The sequence below is a fragment of the Oryza brachyantha genome, chromosome 7 (assembly GCF_000231095.2).
Source record: "Oryza brachyantha chromosome 7, ObraRS2, whole genome shotgun sequence".
In the NCBI taxonomy this organism is placed as follows: Eukaryota; Viridiplantae; Streptophyta; class Magnoliopsida; order Poales; family Poaceae; genus Oryza; species Oryza brachyantha.
The window spans coordinates 8,228,693-8,236,678 of NC_023169.2; positions in this window are offsets into that span (position 1 = coordinate 8,228,693).

Here is a 7,986-nt window from a genome sequence, read left to right on the forward strand (position 1 = left end):
CTGACAAGATGTAATATGAAAATATAGTTAAACCCAAAATCGCTATCGGCCGCATAGCCGATATAGTTTCAGGACCCTAGCCGATGAACTAGACGATCGGCTTTACAGGAATTTCATGACAATGGATAATAATTTTCTCAATCAGCTGAATTAGAGGTAGGATAATCGCCAGATAGCTCGATCGACCAGTTAATCTCAGGAGATCGGACCTAACCAAGACAGTCTCGAGATTAACCAGCTGATCGGACTGATCTAGTGCTTATCGCACGTGCAGTCAACGGCCGATAGGAAGCTAAACATGGAATTTGAGGCAAATCAGACTAATATAGCAATTACTAGCATAAAACAATATTAACTAGTCGTACACATATTCATGCTAAACCTAGAAGATCGGACCTAACCAAGACAGTTCAAGTTTAAACGTGACCAAGCATGAAACTAATAGAATATTGCAACATACGAGTGATTAAATATTACACCAACATAATCCGCCAATTTACTCACTAATCATAGCCGATCAGACGAGCTAATATAACCAGATCGAACTAAACTTACATAGATCGGGCTTAACCAAGACAGTATACAGTCGAGCACGATATAATTATAGGAAATACGAAGATCAACAAGTTTAATAAATAAACCGACAAATTACTTAGGGTAATGCTGGCTAAAACTCCAGCGATAAGCCCTCACGAGCACTCGATCCAATCTAATGATACAAACTCGACCAACTAGATTGATGGAACTAAACCGAGACAGAATCCAATCGAACAAGCTCATATTAACAGATCTAATAAAGGAACTCGTGAGGACTTGATCGAGATCTACCACTACTTCAAACTACAAATAGATTAAAGCAATAATAGAACTCAAACCGCTGGTCAGCTAGGCAGGAGATTGTACTTAATCGAGATAGCCATGTTCTAGCGATCGACGGGTTTGACGAATTTGAAACTTACATTGCGAAGTCTGACAAACCTTGCACCGAGAGCTCAAGCAGTCGGGAAGTTTTGGCGATGCGCCGAAGGTGTGTGTTTGATCTGATTGATGATTTACAATGACCCTGGACACACATATTTATACCCTTGGGTTTAACTAACTTGACCGGATAAGTACCCATATCAAATAACTAACCTATTGTATTCGGACTCTAATTAAATATAAAATCCTAAACAAACTCTAAGATAGAAGCTAACTAATTTGCACGGACTCATGATTAAAATACCGAATCTATCTCTAACCTTTTGGCCCAATCAGACTCCACTTCCTGTCCGATTCAGACTCTATGAGTTGCATCTGTGTCATCTTCAATCTTCTTTTTCCAGCCGATTCGTCTTCCTCTTGTTCGATTCGGTCTTTTATCGTGCATTAATCCATAACTGCGATTTGACAAAATCTGGCGTTAACACTAAGTGAGGTTGACAGTTCGATTATTGCAGGGGCGTCCTTGGACCTGTGTGGGCTGGGCAACCAAACAGGACCGCTAAAAACCATGGCCCCAATATTTACAAAGTATACTAAGTATATATAATAGTTTTTGGATTTATATTTTAACTAGAAAAATGTCCATGCATTGCACCGGGTCAAACTAATTTTAATTATCCAAATTTAAATAAATTTTTAAAATAAATTATGTGTCTAGCCAGAAATAGTAAATCATGGCTAATATATAATGATTTGAGAAGCGTACACTAAACCCCGTTATGTCATTTTCAACCAATTTTTCTAAGCCCTAGTTCCTTTATTTCTTATCTAATGTAATAAAATTAAATCTAAACACTGTGTGTAGAGAAAAACACAAATAAATTTGAGATTGGCTAGAAAAGCAAAAATAAATAAGTTTCAGAATGTGTACAAAACACAAAAAAAAATGAGAATGTGTAGAAAAAATAAAAAAGTTTCTACACAAATCATTTGAGATTGGGTAGAAAAAAAAAGAAAAGGTAAAGAAATAAAAAGAATGTGAATGGGTAAAGAAATAAAAATTCTGCCTGGACATCTTTTGTTTAGGTCCTAGGATAATTAAGTGTATTATGGTAGGAAAGGTTGATACATGTGAGTGGTTAAGAAAGCATATACTCTGTTTGGCTCCACCCACGTAAGTTCGAACCAGCTGTCAAGCTTTTTTTTCCATTTTATTTATGTATGTATTCGCGTTAAGCAAGTACACGGTGGACTCGGGCACTCGGCCTGGCACGCGCGATGATGGGCCAACGCAAACCTGGCCCGCTCGGGCGAAGCGCGGCCCATTCCTCCGACGGACTCAGCCTGGCGCACGCGTGAGTTTGCTGCTGCTGATGACGTCATCATGATATGTTGATAACGTCAGCATGTACGGACGAAATTTTCTGATAGAATCGTTACCGTTTTTTATAATAGTATAGATATAGATTAGAAATCAGCCTTGTCTTGTTTGGCCCAAACTTGGCCTGTTGGCTGTTGGAGTCCACGATCGTGACTGCTTCAGGAGACGGAGAGTCTACAATGCGCCCGGACGCAGCTATTCCAAATCCAATTTAACGTAACCCTTCCGCCTTCGTCAGTTCGTCTCCTGGAGTGCAACTATTCCACCACGATCGTGACTTTGCTTCAGGAGACGGAGATCGCCGAAGCCAACGTCACGTAAATTCCATGTCCAACCCGAACCCCTTTTTATTAAGTTAATCTTTCGTGCGTCACTGGGTTGTTAAAGTTAAACCGATACCCTATCTTTGTACACAAATTGATCTAGGGTAATTGTTCCAACTTGCAAGTCATGTCTTCCTCAAATCGGATTAGAAAATATGAATCGAGAAATCTAAAGCGTATGAAAAAAACAAAGAATTGAAGAAATAGCTCATCTCAGAAAGGAACTATGGAGAGGTTTATTATTAGAGAATCACAAGTTTCTTCTCCCTATTAATGATGTAGCTGGGCAAGGCACTGCACAAGATAGAGAAAATGCTAATGATCCTAATCCTAATGATTGATATTTGCTATTAGTTTTTGTTTTATACTAATATTATATTAGACTTTTACTTAGTGTTCTGAACTGGTCCTTATTTTTCGGGGGAGGCCGCTGATTATTGGACCCTCGTATGTCTTAATTTGGCTCACAGATTAGCGCGTGAGTGTAGTGTGGACGTATGCTTTGTATTTTGCACACACGTATCCTTCGTGCAATATAGAAATGCTAAATACATACACGTACTAGTAGCAGTTAAAAAAAGCCTGCTAGTAGGTGTACGGTACCATTCTCCCCTGCCGGGGCTCCGCACCGCGGCCTGCATCCCGTCCAGTCCTCGAGGAATTCCAACCTTTTTGCGGCTTCCATCCCCTGCCGGGCGCAGGCGGGCCACATCAGCTAAGCTATACTACTAGTACTAGCTTTAAGGCCATTTTTAGGCCATATTTAGTTCCTAAAAATAACACATCGAATCTTTATACATCTAAATAAAGCATTAAATATACATATGACGATTAAAACTAATTATACAGTTATAAGGGAAATCGTGAGACGAACCTTTTGAGCCTAATTAGTACGTGATTAGCAATAAGTGCTACGATAACCAACTTGTGCTAATGACGGATTAATTAGACTCAAAAGATTCGTCTCGTGGTTTTTAGGCGGAATTTAAAATTTGTTTTGTAATTAGATTACGTTTAATACTTCAAATGTGTGACCATATTTATCGATGTGATGTTTTTATAAAATGATTTTGCAAATTGAACACAGCCTAGTTCCCAAAAATTTATAGAAGAGGGGTCGTATCGGTACTTACAATCACACATTTAAAATACTACTAATTACAAAACAAATTTTAGATTCCGCATAAAAACCGCAAGACGATTCTTTTGAGTCTAATTAATTCATCATTATCAAATGTTGGTTACCGTAGCACTTATGACTAATCATGTACTAATTAGGCTTAAAAGATTCGTCTCCTGATTTCCCCCAATATAATTAGTTTTAATGTTTATCTATATTTAAATTTATTGAGATGTCTAAAAATTCGTGTGATGTTTTTTGGACATAAACGGGGCCTTACTTGTCCATCTCGCCGCCCGTCCTGTGGGCATGTACACAGGGCCACTGCAGCGTACGTCAGTAGCTAGGTCAGTCCATTCCAGCTCGCATCCGTTGGTGTCGCCTGTCGTCTCGTCCCAACCGACCATGATCGACCGGATAAACGGAACCTGGTCGTTCTTCCCCCCCCCCCGGATTGATTGCACTGTGCAGTGATGCCCCCCAGAATATCTGCCGGAGAAATTAATATACACTTCGGGTTGCGTTGTTGCAAGATTTTTCTTTTACCGGCGTAGTTTCTCCGTATTTCGTAATTAACTGGGAATCGTGGAATAATTAGTTCACTAAGAAGAAAACCGTTGGTCCTTCCTACGGATTGCAACTTCCCCGGCGGAGCTAGGTCCTTTGCGAGTACTCGTTCCTGCCGAGATAAGGAAAGGTCTTAAATATGCTCCGTAGGTAATCGGGGAAGGGGCCCCGTATTTGGGCAGGTGAGGGAGGGGGTGGCTTCTGACGCGTGGAGAGGTATATCAGATTGTTAACTCTTAAATCACATCCTACAGAAGACCCAGAAACTTTGACATATAAACAAATAGTAACCTTAAATTCCTATTGTCTATTCTCTCTCTATCTCTCCAGCTCTCTTTCTAGCACACAACTGACGGCACATCCAAGCATCTCCTCCACTCTCACCAGTGGCCCTCACTAGTTCCCTCTCGGCAGCCGTCCTCTCTAGCCTTCCCTCTCGCCCTAACGTCGGGCGGCCCTTCCTCTCGATGCACGCATGGCGAGTGACAGAGGGAGGTGGCACACGCGTAGCAAGCAAGGGAGGGGGGTTGTGCAGGCAATGACCGGCTTGGCAGCGAGCCGATGACCGATGAGGCGACGCACTGAACTGCAGGTCCCCGGTCAGGTTACGGGTCCTCGGTCGGATCAGATATAGAGATTGATTTGGCTTTGCGTCTCCACTCAGGTCCGGGTTCAGATGGAGAAGTCAAGGATCGGGTTTGGAATGTTCATGTCCAACCCATCCCGTTATCAATATCTGAGCAGACACCCACTATCCCACCACTTGTGTTTGCGTTGCATTTCTTCTCGTTTTGTTTCATCTCCGGTTTGAATTACCCTCGATATTTGATTGTAACGTTCTATTAGATTTGCTAAGATACTATTCTTCTTCTATTTTTCTAACGTGGGATCGTTCCACTTTTGCGGCCTTACCATACCATACCATACCATGCACAATGCACCTAGGAGTAGGGACAAACCGCAGATATGAAACCTGCGTCCGTCCGTGCCGGGCGCCTGCCAGCCAAGCCGCACGCCGGTACGGGGGCTAAAACGGCCAGGGGCAGCCGGGTCGCCCCCTCCAATCGCGCGGCGCCGCACCGTGTGTACGCACGCCCGCACGCACGTACATGGGCCTCCACGCTCGCGAGGGCGCTGTATGGAGCGCACGCGCCGGCACGTGCGCTCCCCCCTCGACCGTCGTATTGGCCGGGCCGGTGCATGCACTGGCGGGCCCTATATATGCGCGCACCTGCCGCCGCTTCCCTCCCCCACCACACAGCACGTCGCCTTTGGGAGGGAGGGGCCGCGACCGCGAGGCCTCAAGGCCCAGAGGAGGATTCCATCCAATCCAGCGAGCGAGCGCGAGGCCGACTTGTTGCGGGTGCGGCATCACCAAGATTCACGTGTGCGCCGCCGGCCTGGTGGCGTGGCATCGTGCATGCATGTCGGTCGGTCCCAGTCGTCCGTGAATCTTGATGATGCTGCATCGGCAAAGAGCCGGCCGTGTTGTTTATTCTTCTATATATTATTACGGCAAGCACTCCTCTACTGACGTACGCACGCAGCACTTCTTCTATATATGGTGCCGGGTACCCTTTTTTTCGCGAGGTATAGTATGTCTATAGTCGTGTGTGTCGTCGTTCAGTTCTCCCCCCGCTACGTGTTTTTACTTATTCGACGCGACTGATTTTTGGACGTAGGTTTAACCATTCATTTTATTTGAAAAATTATATAATTAATAATTATTTTATACGATTTGATTTAGTATAAAAAACTTTAAACGTGACTTACAATTTTACATACTTACGTAACAAAATTGAATAAGATAAACGGTTGAAAGTAAATTCAAAACTTAAAAGTGTCAAATAAAAAGGTATGTTATAAGATTTTTCATTCTCCCTATATTAATATGGATAATGATAGATCTGAAAACCAAAGATGTTAAAATATGAAACGGACGATGTATATTTTTAATTTTTTGATCAAAGCACAGTGGGGGAAGAAGGAAGGAGAAGAAAAGGCTAAAGAAAACAGAAAACAGAGAATTACAAACGATCAATTCATGTTTGGACTACGTGTTGGTGAGACTCCTTGAGCCTATTCAAATATAGACTCAAATCTGCTTTGGAACCTCTTCTTCGTCCTGAAACCGAAGGTTGTGCCTATTGAAAAATTTTGTCGTTTCATTGCTTCCAAATATTCCAACCTGCTCTACCTGTCGAGATCAAGCGATTGTGCTCTGGAGCAGCGAATAACATTGTAATCCATTTTTTTGTTGAACTAAATACTCCCTCTATATTTTTTTATACGATGACGTTGACTTTTAGGTCCACGTTTGACCATTCGTCTTATTCAAAAAAATTATACAATTATTAATTATTTTGTTATAATATGATTTATAATTATAGAAACTTTAAGTATACATTATAATTTTGTATATTTGGATATAAATTTTGAATAAGACGAATGGTCAAACGTAATTCTAAAAATTAACGGTGTCGTACATATTAATATGGAGGGAGTATTTAATTACTAACAATTATAGCCGATTTTCATGCATGCATGTTCATCATGGTCTTCATGTAGATTCGAAGAGGCAACCACTGTTGTTGTGCGGCAGTATATCCCATACTGATGACACCACACGCCCCCAAAACGAAAACGTACTCTCTACGGTTTGTGCTAGCTACGGTGGCGACATTCGGACAAGATTGGTGGAACTGGAACTAGCTAAATATTTTATCGTAGATTATATTATTCCAGACACTGGTTAATCTGCTTGTCTGCCGCACGGCCAATCCGTGTGGGTACGAGTTCAGTTCACGACACAAAATGCGGTTTGGTGCAATAATAGAACACGCACAGGCCTACAAAGGGTGAACTAAATATTTGGAAACGGGATGGGACTACATGAAGCTGGAAGTGCAAATATTAGTATATACATAAATAAGCTAGCAGAAATTGCGTAAAAGTAGCTTGATCCAACTAGAGCGGAAATGTATACTCATTTAAAACACGCGGTAGTGACGAGAGTGAGTCTGTCATGCCATCTACTCCCATTCTAAAATATAATTATAAATTACCGTCTAGTTTATTATTATAAAATATTCAAATTTAAATTGAAAGTCACATCAGTGTCCTGGAAGATGGAATATGGGTGTCGAACGGAGAAGATGCCGTGAAATGATTAATCAGAATATGGATGATTAATCAGAATTATATGGACATTTAACATTTGTATTAATATATGTATATATTAGTGTTACTATTTGTTTTGGAGATATTTAAATGTCTAAGATCATATAAAATAGATGTATTTATATCATTATTAATTTAAGAAATCATGAAAATAATCATGACATATGAAGGCTACAATTTCACGCCAAATAGTACTAGGTTTAGTTTATTTTTATTATAAATCATAAAAAATATTATAATAAAATATAAAATGGTAGTTAACATAGACATAAATATAACTATAATTAGTTGCCAATGATAGAAATGCCAAACATAGTAAAATAAAATGTATTGAGTCTAGATATGTTACCTACTGTGGGGTGGACTTTTCTATTTATATGGATTATACGGATGATTAAACGAAAAATCGGATGATTAATCGCTAAATACAGAAATTTAATATTCATAAACATAAAATGACGACCGTATAATCGATAAGAACGGTTTTACTA